The sequence below is a fragment of the Rattus norvegicus genome, chromosome 4 (assembly GCF_021556685.1).
Source record: "Rattus norvegicus strain SHRSP/BbbUtx chromosome 4, alternate assembly SHRSP_T2T, whole genome shotgun sequence".
Classification (NCBI taxonomy): Eukaryota; Metazoa; Chordata; class Mammalia; order Rodentia; family Muridae; genus Rattus; species Rattus norvegicus.
This window is the reverse complement of record NC_141537.1, coordinates 126975292-126998791: the sequence shown is the minus strand read 5'-3', so window position 1 is coordinate 126998791 and position 23500 is coordinate 126975292. Positions and strand designations below refer to the sequence as shown.

The 23500-nt window shown below is 42.0% G+C and overlaps 1 long non-coding RNA gene across 43 annotated transcripts in view; it reads right to left on the bottom strand.

Moving 5' to 3' along the window:
• The window catches only part of LOC102555978 (uncharacterized), a 310738-nt gene that overhangs the window by 15587 nt on the left and 271651 nt on the right, over positions 1-23500 (bottom strand). For 15 of the 43 annotated variants that reach the window (XR_015686868.1, XR_015686864.1, XR_015686861.1 and 12 more), the window contains one exon: positions 22003-22115. The exons of the other annotated variants lie outside the window; for them this stretch is intronic. This is a non-coding gene — a long non-coding RNA (uncharacterized LOC102555978). The remainder of the gene's footprint in view (positions 1-22002; positions 22116-23500) is intronic. 43 annotated transcript variants of the gene reach the window in all.

Sequence of the window (23500 nt, the reverse complement as noted above, 5' to 3'; positions counted from 1 at the left end):
CATCTTGCTCCTGCTGACACTTCAAGTTAGGGCTTAGTTTTCAATGTGAAAAATGGAGACGTATCTTACAGAGTCGTCACTCTTAGAGATGATACGCATGTTATTTGTTTCAAAAATAGCCATAGATACCATCACTTCTTCCCCTCCTATCATCAACACCGTCATCGTCGTGGTTGTCATCGTCATGAGTTTAATGCGTGGAAAGGCAGTTCATAGAAGCACAGCGTAGGGAATATGAGTTTTGGTTGAATCGAGTTAAATCATAGCTTTAGGCATGCAAGAGGCTTGGTAAATGATAAACCTCTTGAGAGAAATGAAAGATCTTGTTGCCATTCTTTGGGCCAAACCTGCTACCAGCTACCAGACATAGAATCATCTTGGCCAAGAGACTTCATGGGGCTGGGTTCTGTTTCACAGTAGATGGTTAGTAGAGCCAGAGGAACTGGTGACTTCTGTCCATCTTGCCACAGTAATCCTTGGACTTGCTCACACAGCTTTCTAAGTTCTGGCCTTGACATGCCTGAACCCGCCTGTCTATGATGATTCCTGGGAAACACAGGCATATGGGAACTTCCAAGGGATCCTAATCATCAGCCTGCTTTTGAAGCCACTGGACTGGACTGGGTATGGCAGCACAACCCATAAACCCCAGCACTGGGGAAACAGAGGCAAAGACAGAGGCAGAAGCATGTGGGTCTCTATGAGTTCAAAGCCAGTCCATGTAGTGAGTTCAAGATTATCTAGGGCTTCAGAGTAAGAGCTTGTCCAAAACAAACAAACAAACAAACCAAAAAACAACAACAAAACCCTCCAACTCTCCACCCCCCTAAAACCCAAAACAAACTAAGCAAATAAACAAAACCTACCAACCTCTGTGCTGATGAAGATGTGAAAATCACTGGACTCAAGAGAAACCGGTAAAATTATCTCTTGGACCATTTTTGGTTATTATTCTCAGTTGGGTTTTTTGGTTATTATTTTTGGTTATTATTTACTGTGGTCTTCCCTTGTGCAAATACACAGCATTTAGACATTCTGGCTTCTGAATGTTTTCCACACTTCGTGTTCAATATAATAACTTGCATTGGTGAATAGAGGACCTTGAGAGGCTTTGTGTGAAGACACTGCACAGATGTGTATGCTAACTAGGCCTGGGTTCAGATCACCATGTAGAATTAAGGAGAGAGATAAAATACACTGTAGATGGGATAGGAAAACTATGGAGTATGGAGACCGTGTGTCCACCTAGAAGACCATGATATTCAAAGTGTTTAATGTCACTGCCATCAGCTCTGTAATGGCAGTGAAAAGCCAGGCAGGAGAAATAAAATCCCCAGTTATGGTTTAGTAATTGCCTCCAAGACAGCAGGAAATAAAAGTGCTCCCAAGTTCTTGTATATTGGCATGTTTCCCTTCGTGGGCTAGCATGCACTGAGTAACATTTTCATGGCTGACTTTAAATTAGCCTTGATTTCTCTGTCAAGTAGAGTTAAAGTTCTCTGTAAGATATTTCATTGCTTGCCTTAACGTGATGATTTCAAGCCTTCTAAATATTTATGCCCATGTCATTATTTAGGAAAATAATCAAAAAGAAAAGGCTAGACTTTACCACTATTATTGGCCCGGGGTTCTAACGTATGTCCTAAAATAGTTCATACTTGAAAATTGAATTCTCTATTAATATGTCACCTCACGAAGATATGTACTAGAAGGAATATGAATGCTTGCCTCTTTTTAGTTATGTAATCCGAGGCAATGTTCTTCAACTCCTTACATATCGCTTTCTGGTTTTTTTCCTCATTCTGATTCAAAGATAATTGTATCTGATTTGATGGTTTCTAGGAAGGTGAAAATAGAGAACCAAGGTCAAGAGTTTGGCACATACTAAAAGCTTAAGAAGCAGTAACATTTTTATCTTTAGTTTGCTCCAATTCAGTTTACTCATTACATGTCCCCCCACCAAGGTTATGTTCCCTCATCTGTAAAATAGGAATAATTCTATCTATTTATAATGTCGTCATGTGACATAGGCGATGGCTCCATGCAAACACCGAGCAGCCTGTATGTTCATCAGTGTTGACTTGTGTTGTTTGCAGAAATGATGGACTCTCCTTTTTTGCACAGAGCTCCTCCATTCAAAAACCACACCACTCATTCATTCGTCTTAATACATCTCAATCCACTTGGGAGCCCTGGAAACAAAGTAACTCAAAGGTATGATGTCACTTCTTTCTGTTCTCAGGGAGGGCATCTCTCAGATGAGAAGAGGCCAAGAGCCAAGTGCTAGGAAGCAAGTGCATCATCACCTAGTGATATCTAGGGCCCCTTTGCCTACAGAACTTCTGTTATCATCTCCCAAAATGATATTATCGACCATCATGTTGGCGGACACCAGATGCAATGCAGATGCACTCAGTGCAATGGTGCACTCTGTAAACCCTTAACTCAAGTCCTTTTTCTTCATTATTATGCACTCAGGGCTGAGTGATTGTGTTGGAGATTTTTATGTCATCTGGACAGATGTTAAAGTCACCTAAGAGGAAGGAACCTTAAGAAAATGCCTCCAAAGCCAAGTAGTAGTAGTGAATGGGAGCACTGGGGAGGCAGAGGGTGATAGATTTCTGTGAGTTTGAGGCCACCTTTGTCTTCAGAGTGAGCTCCAGGACAACCAGGGCTATACAGAGAAACTTTGTCTCAAAAAGAAAGAAAGAAAGAAAGAAAGAAAGAAAGAAAGAAGGGAAGGACAAAGAAAGAAAGGACAAAGAAAAAAGAGAAAAGAAAGAGAAAGAGAAAACAAAGAAAGAGAACACAAAGAAAGAAGGAAAGAAAGGAAGGAAGGAAAGAAAGACAAAGAAAGGAAGGAAGGAAGGAAAGAAAAAGAAAGGAAGGAAGGAGAGAGAGAGAGAGAGAGAGAGAGAGAGAGAGAGAGAGAATGAAAAATGCCTCCATAATATCAGACTGTAGGCAAACCTGTAAGGCATTTTCTTGATTAGTGATTGATGGAGAAAGGGACCAATTGTGGGTGGTACCATCTCTAGGCTAATGTTCCTGGATTCTGTCAGAAAGCAGGCTTTCTTATAGCAGGCTCAAAGCCAGAGTGAGTGAGCCAGTAAGCAGCATCCCTCCATGGCCTCTACATCAGCTCCTGCCTCCAGGTTTCTGCCCTACTTTAGCTCCTGTCCTGACTTTCTTCAGTGATGAACAATGATATAGAAGTTTAAGACAAATAAACCCTTTCCTCCCCAACTTGCTTTTGTCATGGCGTTTCATCACAGCAATGATAACCCTAACTAAAACAGTGATAAACTGTTAGCGTTTTCTATCCCCCATGAGCTCTGTAGATGACTGTTCATTTTTCTGGGCATGATGAGGCTCGAAGAGGACAGTATTTGATAGGAGGATAAGAAGAAAAACAGCTTGAGTGTAAGAGGCAGGAGTACAGGAAGATGTGAAATTCACCATGGCTATTCCTTGCTGGGGTATTTAGAAGAAGTGGAAATGGTGCTCACTAGACCCCACATGTGGTTCCTGTGGGAGATGATTTCCAAGACCGTGCTCAATGGACTTCACATCTTGACGTCCAGACCCTTAAATAACCTCTCCTCGTAAAGGTGAGCTTACTGAATACTTCCTTTTAGCAAGAAGAGTGTAGCTAAATTGATGAGCCTTCCATGACTGTGCTACAGAAGACTGAAACACCCATCGCACAGACATTGCTTCCCTGTCCTCAACTTGCTAACACCCCCCACACACACACCCCTCCCACACATCTCTCCATGCTTACTCTGATGAAACTCCCTGTTGAGAGGTTCTCAGGACAAGGAACTGAGCAGTTCAACCACCCTTAAGAAACCAAGTCTCAACCTTAGCTGGGGTAATCACAGCTAGAGGCAGAGCCTCCTTGTAGCTTGAAAGACATTCCAGGTCCAATGACTCAGGTAAGCTGTGCCTGGCTTCCTGAACCTCGGAAAATGTTAGGCCAAAAATTGTCTTGTTTTAAGCTGCTAAGATGATAAGTGACTAGTTTGATATAAAACACCTAGAGTCAAGATACTCTCATATAATGTCAGACACCAAGAGAAGGGGCACAGTATCGAGGAGAGTGAATGACAAGTACTCACATATATGGCCAGGACAGCAGAAATATCCGAGGATGGTAAGACAAGAGAAAGCTTGACAAGTTAGCTGGTGCTTAGATTCACAAAGAAATCACATGAACATATTGGGAGGAGTTGGAGAATAAAGAATGTTGGGGTCTCTGGGCTTACACACCTCCAGATACTGCTTCAGGCACCAGTGTGACTTTTTGAGGGTTAATAATACGATCTGGTTTTGCTTTCCATACTGTGCTCAAATTCTTGGTTGGATTTTATGATTCTGCATTTCTAAATGCTCTCCCAAAGACATTTATTAATGAATTTAGCAGTTGGCTCTGCAGAGGCCCTCCAAATTCTTCTTTCTCTGTCTCTGGATTCTGAACCCAATGGTGCACTCCGTAAACCCTTAACTCGAGTCTTTTTTCTTCATTATTATCTGTCATCCCTCGAGCCGACTTGGAAAGACTGTGAAAAATACACATACGAGTGTGACGTAAGGGTCTTCACTGCTACAGAGTCAGGTTCTTTCCTTGCTTGCCTGTCAGGGGTTTATGGGTTGTCCAACTGGTCACTCTCCCTAGAGTAAACCGTTCGCATTTAGCTCAGAGCAGAACTATCAAGGGATTAGGAAGTACCATTTCAGTGCCTCATGGGTTCAAGGATATGTATTAACTGTTCTGTGGAAGTGTTTAGAAGAGGAAGGGTTGAGTACAAATTCCCAAATGCCCAGAACTGTGTGAGAAAGGAGCTAACCTTTGTGGTTTCTTTTTTGGTTCTTTTTTTCGGAGCTGGGGACCGAACCCAGGGCCTTGCGCTTCCTAGGTAAGCGCTCTACCACTGAGCTAAATCCCCAGCCCCACCTTTGTGGTTTCTTACCTGCCAGGCAAACCTTACACTCTTCTAGAAGCTGCCGAGCCAGCAGCTGCCTGAGACATGTCATGAATAGCCTGCAGGGCAATTTGCTTTCAAAGAGAAATAGGTAAGGGAGTGCAGGGAGGCAGCAGCAGTGGGCACAGCCTTAAGTCTGGACAAATTTGGCAGCAGTAAAATGCACACTGCTCAGCCTGTGTCTGTACAGGACCTCACAAGCTCAATACTGTCCCGAACCCCCACCCACTCCTACATTTATGATCAAGATCGGTTGGGGTTACTCCATGGCACCTGTACCTACATATTTTAAGCCCGGAGTTGCCTCAAATTACCTTGCCCTTTATTATTATTAATTTTTTTTAGAGCCACCAAGGCCTTCCCCACCTTCTGCCAATAATGTTTGTTTTTTCTCCTTGATTTCTCTCAAGGCAGGAGGAGCAGATGCAGGGACTATTTGAGAAAATATGCAGCACACCGAACAGCTGTTGCCAGCACTTCAGAGCGTTGATCTCAGAAGAGGATATGATGGCTTGTATACCAGAGACTCCTGTCACCAGATTCCTGGCTTCCTTGTTTTCCTTCTGGAAAACAACATGGCTCTTCTAGCCCCAGGTTGGGATGTGGTTGTACCATTTTTTAGCTCCAGGGTAAAGAGCTGATCACCTCCCCAAAGAGGCCCTTCCTGCTAAGCCATCTAGCCCACTCCTCCCCAACCTCCTCATAATGATTACTTACTGCTCTTCAGTAGCCCATTAAATTTTCTTAACACAACATGATTGTGTCCACATTCAAGATCAAAGCACTAGTTAGTAGTAGCATCCGGACTGGAATTTTTAAAATATAGTTATGCCATCCGATGTGTTAGTCATGTATTGTTATCGGGCACTTGAACTGTGGCTAGTCAAATTGAAATATTCTATGACTACAAAATGCATGCTGGAGTTGAAAGGCTTAACCCCAGTTGGCTATCACTTGTGCAAAATGCTTGGGACCAGAAGTGCTCGGACATCCAGGTTTCCATCTGCATAGACGTAACCAATTAAGTGAGCCCACTTAATCTGAAAATCTGAACATCCTGAGAACTAGCATGACCCTTGAAATCTTTTGGTGTTGGAGCATTTCAGATCTCCAAGTTTTCATTAGGCATGGTCCACCTGGGTGACAATAAGGGTGAGGTTGCTAAACTGTGACTAACGTTCTTTACATTGATTGCAGTATAATGATAATTTCATGCACTAGGTTAAATAAAGTAGAATGTTGTAATTAATTTGGGCAGCTTTTTCTTCCTCTGAAAACTATAGCTATTAGAGAATTTCAGTTGTATTTCTAGAGGACAGTACTGAATTGTTCCTTTCACCACTGTATTTGTAAGTGAAATGCCAGTAGACTTGACATAGTGTCCCCTCTGGATACTACTGGAACCAATAACTTATAATCTCTTCTACTGGTTTCAAAAGTTCATTTCTTTTAAAAAATGGAACTATTTTCCCTTTAACATTCCATGTTCATTGGGTAGCTACTCTACATAAACTGCTGTGCAAGATGCTTCTTACTGCAGATACAACCTAAGTAAATCAAGAAGGACCAGAAACCTAACACAAGTTACCTCGTAAAAAAGCCTGGGTATTTGGAAGGATTGTGATACCCTTCATACATTTGAAGTGAGGGCTGAATGAATGTCAGAGATGAGGCTCCAAAGCCTCACCCTTCCTCTCTCAGTTCTTCCTCTACATGAGTGTTGGTTCCACTTTTCTTATCCCTTTCCTCCTGTGAACATAGCTAGAGGCAAGTTTGAAGGGGGTTTACAGAGATGTCTTGAGTATAAACTCCAAACAGCACTCTTATTCATTGGCTTGGATTGATCCTGTGGAGATCCCTGGTACAATCACAGGTGGGGTATAGTGATTGGTCAATGTGGTATTCTGTGCTCAATCATGTAAACAAAATGTTGGTTAAATCAATGGTGAACCCACATTAAAACAAATAATTAAAGCCATGGAGCAGGCATTTACAAAGCAAAGGGGCTACTTTTGAATTAAAGAAGAAATGCTTGGCAGACAGAGCAATTCGTCCACGCTGCACAGTTTGTTTCCCTCAGGGGAATAACCTTGAGAAATTATGGACATCTTGACTGAAAGTAAAGACTGTGACACCGGCTCTAATGCTTCTGACCAGCAGGAAAACGTAGGTGTTGTTGTTTCTTTGGTGTGTGTGTGTGTGTGTGTGTGTGTGTGTGTGTGTGTGTGTGTGTGATGAGAGAGTGTGTGTGTGTGAATGTGTGTGAGTGTGTATGAGAGAGAGTGTGTGTGGGAATGTGTGTATGTGAATGTGTGTGAGTGTGTATGAGTATATATGTGAGTGTGTGTTTGAGTATGTGTGTGAGTGTGTATATGAGAGTGTTTGTGCATGAGAAAGTGTGTATAAATCTGTGAGTGTGTGAGTATGTATATGAGTTTGTGTGTGTATGTGTGTGGGAGTGTGTCTATTTGTGTGAGTGTGTGTGTGTGTGTGTGTGTGTATGTGAGTGTGAGTGTGTGTGTTGTATGAGAGTAAATAAACCTCAGCATGAAACTTCCTTTAAAATGGCAGTTCTCAACCTGTGGGTTGTGATCCCTTATGGTGGGCAGTAGAACAACCCTTTCACTGGGTTTCATGGTTTTAAGACCATCATAAAACAAAGACATTATGATTCATACTTATGAAGTAGCAAAGAAAATAATTTTATGATTGGGGGTCACAATAACATGAGAAACTGTATTATTAAAAGGTCAACATTAGGAAGGTTGAGAACCACAGCCTTACAAACATTGTTTTTATCCATTATGTCTGCTCAGGATAGCAACTTGCACATGCAGATGCTTCAACACTGAGTGTATTTGACCTCTGCACCACTTCTTTTTGCGTGGCTGTCACTCAAATGCCAGACAGAAACAACTTGGCAGGGGAAGAGTCTGTTCTCAGTGACTATTTCAGAGGGTCTCAGGCCACTGTGATGGGGAAAGCATGGCTGTAGGGTGTGTGGCAGAGGCTTGTCACACAATAGAGCAGGAAAGAGAGTGTGGCTAGAACTAGAGGCCAGGCTCCAACCTGCACAAATGCACCTCCCTGGCCCTCTCCTGCTAGCCAGGCCCCACCTTCTGAGGGTTCCAGAGCCCCCAAAAACAGCACAATACCTCTCTGGGAGTACCTCACAAATGCAACATGAGATTGTCAGGAAAAGTTTGTATCCAAGCTATAATGATGTGGACCTCTGGAATATCGCTGCTAACAATTTATTATGTGCTAACAGTGCAGAACATAGAATTAAAAACAGTTCTGGTCTACTAGACAAATAGCCACATCTCACTAATATTATCTGAGCATGCCCTGCAAGGAAATGGAGAGCTTTACCACTCACTGTCAATATTTTCCTCTCTCCCTCCCTCTCTCCCTCCTCCTCCTCCTCCTCCTTCCTCTCTCTCTCTTTCTCTCTCTCTCTCTCTCTCTCTCTCTCTCTCTCTCTCATGAAAGAAAAGAGAAGAAAAGAAAGGAAAAGAAGAGAGAAATGTTTTGGTTCCTACACGGAAAACGTATTTCCTCTTTGTTTGGGGTTGGGTTCCCCATTTCCAGCCTCATGCTTTAAAGCTGCCTGCTTAACCTTCCCACCACTACTGCCAGTATCCATGAACCCATAGACTCTTTCCCACATGAGTCACGTTTGAACACATTTCATTAGGATGGAGAATATTGGGCTTCAGGAGCAGGTGAAACTGCAGACACTGAACAGATCTTGGCGTGATGGAAAATCCCACCTGTGCCCTGAAAGCCCAGTGCACACATGTGCATATCTATATTCTCATTTCATACAGAAGTGCTTCAGAACATGTGTAGTCTTCCTTTATTTCTGGAAAGGTAGGCAAATCATGGGATTTTACGGTCTTATTTTCTTTCTGGATACTCAGTTCCATAGGCACAAGGAGATAAGACTTTTCATCCAGGATGCTGGGGCAGAAGACATGGGAAATAAGAGATGGTATGTTGCCTGGGAAGCTCTCATGTGGAGAAAAGAGTGGGGAAGAAGGGTTCTCTACATGACTAGGGTGTACTGGACCCAGTCAGCATGTTCTTGGACTCCTTTGAGCTGATGTTTCCAGTACCTCTCCTTCACTGTGCATCACGGAAGTCACAGACAGGTGGCCCAGGAGGCTAGTATTACATCGATGCGTTGAGACTCCCTTCAGTAGTGTACTCATATCAGAGAGTCTTGATATCTGACCAAACTTGGGAGTTTTCTTTACGTTCATCCCCATGGCACGGGATGCAGTTTTCCTGATGTGGGTCACACGGATACTTTCTACAGATCCCTGCGAGTTACTTCTCTAATATATGCAGTGTCTTGGGAATGGAGGGAGATCTATAGAGATGTTGCTAAAAGGGTGAGTGGTAGTTGGGGAACATGTTTTCCTCCCTGAAAGCTTTCATGTTTAATTAAATCTGTGGATTCAACATTTTTCCCCTTCTTATTTAAATCCCAGCCAACTGGGGCCTTGGCTCACACACCAACCTACATGTCTAGCTTTGCAGGTAATGGTGATTCATTGTTGTAGCTGACGGAGGAAGAAGACACACACGGAGGGCTTCTTCTCTTGCGGCAGAGCACAGAATATAATTTTTGGAACAGTCAGTAACTTCTAGCTAAACATTGCCAGGTACATTGCCAGGTTTATTTTAAAGGGACATTCCATGACTGTGTTTGTGTGCATTTGTGATTTTTATGCTTGAAGTTATTTCAGAGTAAAGAAAAAAAACAAGTTAATCATCCATACAGGTAACCAATGTTGACTTGTAATTATTTGCCTAGGCAAAACGCCAGTAGGTATGAGATCAGAATATCCAACTCTGTTTAATTTTAGGCATTAAAACCAGCTAGAGCTATTAGTGGTAAAACCCTTAGTTTTTTTTTTTCTGTTGTAATTCTGGTATTTTTCTTATTCTGTGATATATGAGTACTTTTCTACCATGTGTCCACAATGTTGCCTTGGTGATTTGAGTATCTAGCAAGCAAGTAATTTGGTTTTTATCCTGAGGTGAAAGAGGAAATAATTCATCATTAAATGACTAATACTTTTATCTCCATAATTAAGCACTGAGCCAAGTGAATCAGATTATTAGTGGATTCCAAAATATTGGGCAAAGAATTCAGGATGCAGAGTTCTCTGCCTTTACTACCTCCCGCCCTTTGGACATGCTGTTCCACGGCCAACACCTCCCTGTCCACTCCCTTCCTCTGACGATCCTCCTCACTACTCTTCAGTTTAATATCATGTCCTAGATACTGCCCGACTGGTTTAGTTCTCATGCATACTCTCATTTTTCTTACAAAAACATTGTAATTTATCAGATCTGGTCTGCACTGGGGCAGTCACTGTGGGGTGAGTGTGGCTGCAGTGTCAACAAGAGTTCACACTTAACCGCTACTCTATTCCATCCATCTTGATGCAGGTCAGAAGTGGAAGATGATTCCCACTTAGAACCTACATAAACCTTAGAAGTTGAAGAGTCCAATTTCTGTTTCCAGACCAGGGCTATCTCTGGAAGTTCAAGCTTCCTTCCCATAATGCATGTTGATAACCTCTGTAAGTGTATCTTGCTGCTTCAACACTGCTTCTAACACAGACTCGGGAAACTGTCATTATACATAGGTGTTTGTGATGGCCCCATGACCCTCCCCTTGGTCACTCTCTGTATGTTTGCCTCCCACCATGAATGAATGCTGAGTTAGGAATGGTCTCTGCTCACTTCCTAGGTTACTGTTTGGCTCCAAGGTTAGGCCACTTTATTGGTTAATCTTGATTGTCAATCTGATTGGATTGTGATGCCTTGAAGATTAGCAAGGCGTGTTTCTGGGGTGTGTCTGAGGATGTCCAGAGAAAATTAAGGGAAAAAGACCTGCCATGTGGGGAATTGGAGTTGTGAGTAGTTCCATCCCAAGTTTTAGGGCTATTAAAAACTAAACATGGGACACCCGCGGATCCCGGCCCGCAGCAGCTCTCTGCTCCCAGACCCGGTGAGAGAGAGACCCAACCGCCTGGTCAGGTGGGCACTCCTGAGGCTGCAGAGCGGAAGAGACCACCAACACTGCTCACCCCTGCCCACATCCCTGGCCCAAGAGGAAACTGTATAAGGCCTCTGGGCTCCCGTGGGGGAGGGCCCAGGAGCGGCAGGACCCCTGCCAGAGACACCGCCGGACCCTGAAGGAAACAGACCGGATAAGCAGTTCTCTGCACCCAAATCCCGTGGGAGGGAGAGCTAAACCTTCAGAGAGGCAGACAGGCCTGGGAAACCAGAAGAGACTGCTCCCTGCACACACATCTCGGACGCCAGAGGAAAAAGCCAAAGACCATCTGGAACCCTGGTGCACTGAAGCTCCCGGAAGGGGCGGCACAGGTCTTCCTGGTTGCTGCCGCTGCACAGAGCCCCTGGGCAGCACCCCACGAGCGAACTTGAGCCTCGGGACCACAGGTAAGACCAAATTTTCTGCTGCAAGAAAGCTGCCTGGTGAGCTTGGGACACACGGAAGCAGAATTTCTCTAGAACCGGGCACGTTCTGTGTTTACCGGAAGTCCCACACCCGCGGATCCCGGCCCGCAGCAGCTCTCTGCTCCCAGACCCGGTGAGAGAGAGACCCAACCGCCTGGTCAGGTGGGCACTCCTGAGGCTGCAGAGCGGAAGAGACCACCAACACTGCTCACCCCTGCCCACATCCCTGGCCCAAGAGGAAACTGTATAAGGCCTCTGGGCTCCCGTGGGGGAGGGCCCAGGAGCGGCAGGACCCCTGCCAGAGACACCGCCGGACCCTGAAGGAAACAGACCGGATAAGCAGTTCTCTGCACCCAAATCCCGTGGGAGGGAGAGCTAAACCTTCAGAGAGGCAGACAGGCCTGGGAAACCAGAAGAGACTGCTCCCTGCACACACATCTCGGACGCCAGAGGAAAAAGCCAAAGACCATCTGGAACCCTGGTGCACTGAAGCTCCCGGAAGGGGCGGCACAGGTCTTCCTGGTTGCTGCCGCTGCAGAGAGCCCCTGGACAGCACCCCACGAGCAAACCTGAGCCTCGGGACCACAGGTAAGACCAAATTTTCTGCTGCAAGAAAGCTGCCTGGTGAACTCAAGACACAGGCCCACAGGAACAGCTGAAGACCTGTAGAGAGGAAAAACTAGACGCCCGAAAGCAGAACACTCTGTCCCCATAACTGACTGAAAGAGAGGAAAACAGGTCTACAGCACTCCTGACACACAGGCTTATAGGACAGTCTAGCCACTGTCAGAAATAGCAGAACAAAGTAACACTAGAGATAATCTGATGGCGAGAGGCAAGCGCAGGAACCCAAGCAACAGAAACCAAGACTACATGCCATCATCGGAGCCCAATTCTCCCACCAAAACAAACATGGAATATCCAAACACACCAGAAAAGCAAGATGTAGTTTCAAAATCATATTTGATCATGATGCTGGAGGACTTCAGGAAAGACCTGAACACACTTAGGGAAGCACAGGAAAACATTAATAAACAAGTAAAAGCCTTCAGAGAGGAATCGCAAAAATCCCTGAAAGAATTCCAGGAAAACACAATCAAACAGTTGAAGGAATTAAAAATGGAAATAGAAGCAATCAAGAAAGAACACATGGAAACAACCCTGGATATAGAAAACCAAAAGAAGAGACAAGGAGCTGTAGATACAAGCTTCACCAACAGAATACAAGAGATGGAAGAGAGAATCTCAGGAGCAGAAGATTCCATAGAAATCATTGACTCAACTGTCAAAGATAATGTAAAGCGGAAAAAGCTACTGGTCCAAAACATACAGGAAATCCAGGACTCAATGAGAAGATCAAACCTAAGGATAATAGGTATAGAAGAGAGTGAAGACTCCCAGCTCAAAGGACCAGTAAATATCTTCAACAAAATCATAGAAGAAAACTTCCCTAACCTAAAAAAAGAGATACCCATAGACATACAGGAAGCCTACAGAACTCCAAATAGATTGGACCAGAAAAGAAACACCTCCCGTCACATAATTGTCAAAACACCAAACGCACAAAATAAAGAAAGAATATTAAAAGCAGTAAGGGAAAAAGGTCAAGTAACATATAAAGGGAGACCTATCAGAATCACACCAGACTTCTCGCCAGAAACTATGAAGGCCAGAAGATCCTGGACTGATGTTATACAGACCCTAAGAGAACACAAATGCCAGCCCAGATTACTGTATCCAGCAAAACTCTCAATTAACATTGATGGAGAAACCAAGATATTCCATGACAAAACCAAATTTACACAATATCTTTCGACAAATCCAGCACTACAAAGGATAATAAATGGTAAAGCCCAACATAAGGAGGCAAGCTATACCCTAGAAGAAGCAAGAAACTAATCGTCTTGGCAACAAAACAAAGAGAATGAAAGCACACAAACATAACCTCACATCAAATATGAATATAACGGGAAGCAATAATCACTATTCCTTAATATCTCTCAATATCAATGGCCTCAACTCCCCAATAAAAAGACATAGATTAACAAACTGGATACGCAACGAGGACCCTGCATTCTGCTGCCTACAGGAAACACACCTCAGAGACAAAGACAGACACTACCTCAGAGTGAAAGGCTGGAAAACAACTTTCCAAGCAAATGGTCAGAAGAAGCAAGCTGGAGTAGCCATTCTAATATCAAATAAAATCAATTTCCAACTAAAAGTCATCAAAAAAGATAAGGAAGGACACTTCATATTCATCAAAGGAAAAATCAACCAAGATGAACTCTCAATCCTAAATATCTATGCCCCAAATACAAGGGCACCTACATATGTAAAAGAAACCTTACTAAAGCTCAAAACACACATTGCACCTCACACAATAATAGTGGGAGATTTCAACACCCCACTCTCATCAATGGACAGATCATGGAAACAGAAATTAAACAGTGATGTAGACAGACTAAGAGAAGTCATGAGCCAAATGGACTTAACGGATATTTATAGAACATTCTATCCTAAAGCAAAAGGATATACCTTCTTCTCAGCTCCTCATGGTACTTTCTCCAAAATTGACCATATAATTGGTCAAAAAACGGGCCTCAACAGGTACAGAAAGATAGAAATAATCCCATGCGTGCTATCGGACCACCACGGCCTAAAACTGGTCTTCAATAACAATAAGGGAAGAATGCCCACATATACGTGGAAATTGAACAATGCTCTACTCAATGATAACCTGGTCAAGGAAGAAATAAAGAAAGAAATTAAAAACTTTTTAGAATTTAATGAAAATGAAGATACAACATACTCAAACTTATGGGACACAATGAAAGCTGTGCTAAGAGGAAAACTCATAGCGCTGAGTGCCTGCAGAAAGAAACAGGAAAGAGCATATGTCAGCAGCTTGACAGCACACCTAAAAGCTCTAGAACAAAAAGAAGCAAATACACCCAGGAGGAGTAGAAGGCAGGAAATAATCAAACTCAGAGCTGAAATCAACCAAGTAGAAACAAAAAGGACCATAGAAAGAATCAACAGAACCAAAAGTTGGTTCTTTGAGAAAATCAACAAGATAGATAAACCCTTAGCCAGACTAACGAGAGGACACAGAGAGTGTGTCCAAATTAACAAAATCAGAAATGAAAAGGGAGACATAACTACAGATTCGGAGGAAATTCAAAAAATCATCAGATCTTACTATAAAAACCTATATTCAACAAAATTTGAAAATCTTCAGGAAATGGACAATTTCCTAGACAGATACCAGGTATCGAAGTTAAATCAGGAACAGATAAACCAGTTAAACAACCCCATAACTCCTAAGGAAATAGAAGCAGTCATTAAAGGTCTCCCAACCAAAAAGAGCCCAGGTCCAGACGGGTTTAGTGCAGAATTCTATCAAACCTTCATAGAAGACCTCATACCAATATTATCCAAACTATTCCACAAAATTGAAACAGATGGAGCCCTACCGAATTCCTTCTATGAAGCCACAATTACTCTTATACCTAAACCACACAAAGACACAACAAAGAAAGAGAACTTCAGACCAATTTCCCTTATGAATATCGACGCAAAAATACTCAATAAAATTCTGGCAAACCGAATTCAAGAGCACATCAAAACAATCATCCACCATGATCAAGTAGGCTTCATCCCAGGCATGCAGGGATGGTTTAATATACGGAAAACCATCAACGTGATCCATTATATAAACAAACTGAAAGAACAGAACCACATGATCATTTCATTAGATGCTGAGAAAGCATTTGACAAAATTCAACACCCCTTCATGATAAAAGTCCTGGAAAGAATAGGAATTCAAGGCCCATACCTAAACATAGTAAAAGCCATATACAGCAAACCAGTTGCTAACATTAAACTAAATGGAGAGAAACTTGAAGCAATCCCACTAAAATCAGGGACTAGACAAGGCTGCCCACTCTCTCCCTACTTATTCAATATAGTTCTTGAAGTTCTAGCCAGAGCAATCAGACAACAAAAGGAGATCAAAGGGATGCAGATCGGAAAAGAAGAGGTCAAAATATCACTATTTGCAGATGACATGATAGTATATTTAAGTGATCCCAAAAGTTCCACCAGAGAACTACTAAAGCTGATGAACAACTTCAGCAAAGTGGCTGGGTATAAAATTAACTCAAATAAATCAGTTGCCTTCCTCTATACAAAAGAGAAACAAGCCGAGAAAGAAATTAGGGAAACGACACCCTTCATAATAGACCCAAATAATATAAAGTACCTCGGTGAGACTTTAACCAAGCAAGTAAAAGATCTGTACAATAAGAACTTCAAGACACTGAGGAAAGAAATTGAAGAAGACCTCAGAAGATGGAAAGATCTCCCATGCTCATGGATTGGCAGGATTAATATGGTAAAAATGGCCATTTTACCAAAAGCAATCTACAGATTCAATGCAATCCCCATCAAAATACCAATCCAATTCTTCAAAGAGTTAGACAGAACAATTTGCAAATTCATCTGGAATAACAAAAAACCCAGGATAGCTAAAGCTATCCTCAACAATAAAAGGACTTCAGGGGGAATCACTATCCCTGAACTCAAGCAGTATTACAGAGCAATAGTGATAAAAACTGCATGGTATTGGTACAGAGACAGACAGATAGACCAATGGAATAGAATTGAAGACCCAGAAATGAACCCACACACCTATGGTCACTTGATTTTTGACAAAGGAGCCAAAACCATCCAATGGAAAAAAGATAGCATTTTCAGCAAATGGTGCTGGTTCAACTGGAGGGCAACATGTAGAAGAATGCAGATCGATCCATCCTTATCACCCTGTACAAAGCTTAAGTCCAAGTGGATCAAGGACCTCCACATCAAACCAGACACACTCAAACTAATAGAAGAAAAACTAGGGAAGCATCTGGAACACATGGGCACTGGAAAAAATTTCCTGAACAAAACACCAATGGCTTATGCTCTAAGATCAAGAATCGACAAATGGGATCTCATAAAACTGCAAAGCTTCTGTAAGGCAAAGGACACTGTGGTTAGGACAAAACGGCAACCAACAGATTGGGAAAAGATCTTTACCAATCCTACAACAGATAGAGGCCTTATTTCCAAAATATACAAAGAACTCAAGAAGTTAGACCGCAGGGAAACAAATAACCCTATTAAAAAATGGGGTTCAGAGCTAAACAAAGAATTCACAGCTGAGGAATGCCGAATGGCTGAGAAACACCTAAAGAAATGTTCAACATCTTTAGTCATAAGGGAAATGCAAATCAAAACAACCCTGAGATTTCACCTCACACCAGTGCGATTGGCTAAGATCAAAAACTCAGGTGACAGCAGATGCTGGCGAGGATGTGGAGAAAGAGGAACACTCCTCCATTGTTGGTGGGATTGCAGACTGGTAAAACCATTCTGGAAATCAGTCTGGAGGTTCCTCAGAAAATTGGACATTGAACTGCCTGAGGATCCAGCTATACCTCTCTTGGGCATATACCCAAAAGATGCCTCAACATATAAAAGAGACACGTGCTCCACTATGTTCATCGCAGCCTTATTTATAATAGCCAGAAAATGGAAAGAACCCAGATGCCCTTCAACAGAGGAATGGATACAGAAAATGTGGTACATCTACACAATGGAATATTACTCAGCTATCAAAAACAACGAGTTTATGAAATTCGTAGGCAAATGGTTGGAACTGGAAAATATCATCCTGAGTGAGCTAACCCAATCACAGAAAGACATACATGGTATGCACTCATTGATAAGTGGCTATTAGCCCAAATGCTTGAATTACCCTAGATCCCTAGAACAAACGAAACTCAAGACGGATGATCAAAATGTGAATGCTTCACTCCTTCTTTAAATGAGGAAAAAGAATACCCTTGGCAGGGAAGGGAGAGGCAAAGATTAAAACAGAGACTGAAGGAACACCCATTCAGAGCCTGCCCCACATGTGGCCCATACATATACAGCCACCCAATTAGACAAGATGGATGAAGCAAAGAAGTGCAGACCGACAGGAGCCGGATGTAGATCGCTCCTGAGAGACACAGCCAGAATACAGCAAATATAGAGGCGAATGCCAGCAGCAAACCACTGAACTGAGAATAGGTCCCCTATTGAAGGAATCAGAGAAAGAACTGGAAGAGCTTGAAGGGGCTCGAGACCCCAAAAGTACAACAATGCCAAGCAACCAGAGCTTCCAGGGACTAAGCCACTACCTAAAGACTATACATGGACTGACCCTGGACTCTGACCCCATAGGTAGCAATGAATATCCTAGTAAGAGCACCAGTGGAAGGGGAAGCCCTGGGTCCTGCTAAGACTGAACCCCCAGTGAACTAGTCTATGGGGGGAGGGCGGCAATGGGGGGAGGGTTGGGAGGGGAACACCCATAAGGAAGGGGAGGGGGGAGGGGGATGTTTGCCCGGAAACCGGGAAAGGGAATAACACTCGAAATGTATATAAGAAATACTCAAGTTAATAAAAAAAAAAAAAAAAAAAAAACAGTAAAAAAAAAAAAAAAACTAAACATGGGGGTTGTGGGGGAGAGTCAGAGACAGAGACAAAGAGACAGAGAGAGACAGAGGCAGAGAGATCCAACTCATGCATGTAATCATTCAATCTCTGTCTCTCTGTCTCTTTCCCATGACTCTGTCTCTGTGTCTTGCTGTCTGCCTCTCTGTCTTTGTCCCTCTGTCCCTCTGTCCTTTCCCTCTGTCTCTGTCTATCTGTTTCTCTCTCTCTCTCTCTCTCTCTCTCTCTCTCTCTCTCTCTCTCTCTGCCTCTTCATATGAAATCTCTAAAATTGTGAAGCAAAATTAATCTTTTTTTTCTTAAGTTGCTTCATTTATGTAATTTTGCCACAGCAATGAAATAACTAAGTCCTTAAAGGCATTACAACCCATGTCTGCGTCTTCCGGAGGCTAGTTTCTTAAATCACATACAGTGTTTCATAACTGAATGAGGAGGTCACAAAAAAAAATTAACACTAAAGGGGTTCTGGACACACAATGGCAAAAGGTTGATTCAGAATCAAACACAAAATGAACCTGAAGTACTTCTAGCAGGTTTTACCGTTGGTGTCTTGTGATGTCATTGTGGCCTTGAATTCACGAAACCTGTTCTTCGTTCTCTGCGTGTCCCAAGCCCCACACTGCAAACAATCTCAGATTCCAGCCTACTGTACATCATGAGCTGCCTTTATGGAAATATAATGGTTTAATTTTGGAAAACAAAGATTTCTAACATTTTCCAACCGTCACTCCCCAGCATGTAAGTATCAAATGAATCTATCCTTGGATTGTCTTATATTAGAATTTTTGCTTTTGAATAACACTGGTCTAGTTGCTGACTTGTGTATTATTCAGAGCAAACGAACAAAAACATCCAGCGAACTTTGCTTTGGGATTAAGACAGAATTTTCAACAACTTCTGAAGTGATCTTAAATCTGCTTCTGCTGCCTTGTGCTGCATGGTTATGAGAAACTTGCTCAGTGTTGATAATCACAAAATCAACATTGACAGCTCTGAAAACTGCTGAGGATCTACAACTTATACTGCCAGTTATTCATGGAAATTGCATGTGTATAAAATAATCATCTTTAAATAAATGTATAGTTATTATCAGCAAATGTTTGGTTTACCTCTCTCTCTCTCTCTCTCTCTCTCTCACACACACACACACACACACATACACACACACACACACAGGATAATATATAAAGGTCTTGTATAAAGGGGTCATGAGTGGAAATGAGTGGAAATGTTTAGGAAGTCCTACTTTAGAGACTATGTTTTGGCCAAATCCAGCTATCTTGCTAGAAAACACAGGAGGTATGGGAGCTGTCTTTTTATCTCACTGCTGTGACAAAATACCCAATGAAACAACTCACTGAAGAGTTTCTTCTGACTTCCAGTAGGAGGGTACTGTCCTCTATCATTGTGAGGTCATTGTAGCAGGTCACATTGTGTACACGGTTGGAAGCAAAACGTGATAATGCTTAGCTCTCTTCACCCTTTTTGCTCAGTCCAGCATCCCTGCCCATGGAATGGTGCCATCCAGGGTGACCTAATCTAAATAATCCATCACAGGCTTGCCTGGTGGTTTATTTTCTAGATCAGTGCTTCTCAATCTTCTAATATCATGACTTTTATATAGTTCCTCCCATTGTGGTGACCTCTGATCATAAAGATTATTTTTGCTGCTACTTCATAATTGTAATTTTACTACTCTTGTGAATAGTAATATAAATATCAGCATTTTCCAATGGGACTAGAGATCGTGAGAAACACTGTTCTAGATGATTCTAGAGCCTTTTAAGTTGACAACAAAGATGAACTGGTTCTATGGAGAGGTCCATGTAGAAAGAAGCTGAGGCCTTTATTACTAGGTAGGGACAGGTTTCTACAGCCCCTAAAAGTAGCTTCAGAACCTTAAGCTCATGGTTTCGGGAAGAAATTAAAATATTATAGTAGATATAATTTTCAATACTTCATACTTTGTCAACAGTCTCTTTGGAAAACTTCTGAAAATAAATACAGAACTGTGCCTCAATGGTACAGCACTTGACTAGCGGGCTTAAGGGCCTGAGTTCAATATTCGGGACCAGGAAAAAATGGAAAGGCATTCTGTGGGAACTGAGAAATTAGCTCAGTAGGTGAATGATTGCCTAGCAGGTTCAAGGCCTTGGAGTCACTGAGTTGTGTGAACAATAATAATGACAACATTTGTTTAATATTGATTGGAAACTCAAACTTTGAATACTCTTCACAACTTGACTAATGCAATGAATTCTATTCAATTAAAATCAGTTTTTCAGGTCAAACAATAGTTTCAATGACCTCAATCTCACCAGCAAGCTGGTCTTTATATTTTTCATAATTAATTTTTGGTTCCTAGAATACCTCAGTCAATGGTGCCTTTGTGTCCCTGCAACTGGGCTTTCTGCTTTATAAGCAATAGTTTCTGGGAGCATTATCCCTCTGGAGAGGAGAACTTCAATTAAACTGTAATGTGTATTATGAAGCTTATGGAATTTTTGGTCTCCATGAAGGTTATTTCAACATCTTTAGTGTTAGCTGTTCTTCCTTCTTCTTACCTACTCTTGGCATAAAGAATGGATGTGTGTGTTCCTGTTTCACACGGCCTCATCTCGTGCCACAGAGCACTGTCTCCCTCTGTCCCTCTTTTTCTTTCCATTTTCTATTTTGCCACTTTGTTTTGTGTTTGTTTTGATTTTGTTGTTGTTTGGTTTTTTTGTTTGTTTGTTCGTTTTTAGAGTTTTGCATTTAGAGTGACTTTTGTTTGGGTTATCTGATCCTTTCCAATAGCTAGCCTAGGTTAGACTGAAACCTATGCTTCAAGGTCAGAGTGGTTTAATCTATTCCTTTTATACTTTTCCATTTCCCTTTTTTAAAATAAAATATTATTATAAAGAGAATAAATCTATGACAGCTAGAAGCCACTATGATTAATAGTTTAGTATTTATATCTTTCAAAGTTTTATGTTTGCATTTCCTTTGTATAAGTAAACATGTATGCATAAGGAAAATTTTGTTTGTATAAACAAGATCATTTAATGGTAATCTGTAACTATAAAAATCTCAGCAGTACAAAGATATTTACTTGACGACAGTGACCTTACATTTACTGAGTTATTTAGATGCAAGATTATCTTCCCCAATTCTAAAAAACAATATCATGTGAGGACTACTGTTAGCGTCTCTGCTTTATAGATAATGTTGGCATCTTGGAGAAGTCAAGTATCTTGTCTAGTGCCATAGAACTGGTAAGAGTTGAGTTCTGTTTTAGTCTTCAGCAGCTGTACAGCAAAACTCAGCCACCGTCTACCTCACTCTCCAGAACTGTTTCTCTTTGGAGCAAATCCCAATTCCCTATGACTTACCTGTGAGGTGCTCATACTTTTCTGCCCCAAAATGAGTATTCTTTTTAAAAAATTAATTATTTTATTTATTTACATCCCAAATGTGGCCCTCCCTTCTGGTCCCCCCTTCCAGAGTTTCCGGCCCCATCCACCATCCCTCATCCCCTTCACCTTTGAGAGGGTCCCCCCTCCCCCCGGCATTCTCCTTCTTTAGGGTAGCAAGTCTCTTTAGATACATCTTCTCCTACTCGGGCCAAACAAGGCAGTCGGTCCTCTGCTAAGTATGTGCAGGGGTCCTCAGACTAGACAGCGCATACCCTTTTGTTGGTGGGTTAGTCTCTGGGAACTCCCAGAGGTCCAGGTTAGTTGACACTGTTGGTCCAATGGGTTCTGCTCAGCACCCTCCAACCACCTACCCTTGCTGACTATGGTTTTGCTCTACTATTTCCAATGAGTCCTTTCTCTCAAGGTATGTTTTGCCTTCTTAAATTGTCTGATGGTAGTACATTGTGGGAGTGTTATTCATAAAATTTGCTGGGCCTTATTTCTTAGAAATAAGTACACCCAAAGGGCAATGGTCCCTTCCTTTTCCCTCTTACTCAGATTTGCAGTACTCATACCTGACTCAGTTCATTCATGGTCTCCTGATTAATGTTCCCAGCAATGCTTTTGGCTTGTTCCCATGACTTTAAGTTTTGTTCTTGAGAAAAAGAGGACCTACTTGTTCTGTGACCTGGAATTAGAAGGGGGATGGGAGGAGATTTAGGATCAGAAAAGGGTGAAGCAACTGCTCTTGGTTTTCAGACTTGGAAGCCAGTGTGAATCTCTAAATCTGCACTGTGTCATGACCCAGGTCTCCCACATATGACACAGTCACTATGCAGGGAAAAGCACATTTTCTGAGACCTAATTCCTCAGGTAGAAGTAGGCCTTTTACTTCGTTCTTGGCATGGAAAAAAATGTAGTTTGCTTTTTCTGGGAAGCAAAAGACCGTCACAATTAGGGGAATTGGTGGCTTCCCAACTGGCTTGGTGGCAGAGAACTCTAGGACTTTTTACAAAACAGATTGCTCTGTAGCTTGTGAAGTACCAAGTCTCTGATGAACTCTGTTTCTGGAACTTTCCAAGCAGTCCTCATAAAGTAACACTAACCACACATTGTGCACTGAGAATCATGCAGTGTTGTTATGGTAACTATACAATGTTGTCATAGAAGCTGCTAAAATGGGGAGGGGTACTAAGCAGAAGTTGACCTTGGAGGAGAAAATAGACTTGCTTCAGGAGATGAGCTGAAATAGACCAGTACTGGCTCTCTACAATATGGAAATAGAAGGATTCTGCAGTCATTCTCAGAATCAAAGGGAAACCCCTCTAAGTTTGACTTGTAATGTCTGAAACATCATGTTGCACTGTGTGTGTCATAAGGACAAGTTGAGGAGTTCTTTTAAGGCTGAGCTCAGCTCTGTTTCTTGTTAGCTGGAATTAGAACTTGTAAAATTGACTTATTTCTATATCCTCAGTTTTTCCACTTTCCTGTTGACTATTTTTTGCAATGATAAATTCTTACTAAGATATCTAAGCAATAAAAATTGGTGAGTGTGAACTGTCTAGACAAATGAATAAAAACTTTATCACTAGAGAAATATCACTTGAGTCAGGAATAAAGCAAATATGTATGATCTTAGCATTTTAAATGTATTATTGAGTCTGAAGTCCATTTCTCCTTCTGCCTTTTATTTCCATTTTGACTAGGTTATGGTTCTGTGTGACTGCCATAAGCTTTAGTGTATGTCTGTCTTGTTATTAACAGAAATTTAATTAGGTTCTAGAGTATCTTAATTTTACTAACTTTAAAATAATATTATCTATGTATACATTTTTGTCTGCATGTGTGTCTGTGTACCACAAGCATGCCCATTGCTTTCAGCGGCTTGTAGAAGGAAGGCATCAGATTCCCTGGGATTGGAGTTATAGGCAGTTGTGAACTGTTGTGTGGGTTCTGGGAATCAAACCCAGGCTCTCTGGAAGAGCGACAAGGGCTCTGAACTGCTGCACAATCTCTCCAGCATTGGTTCCTTAATTTAAAACCTGAATTTCAAAAGGCAGACATAATAATGTA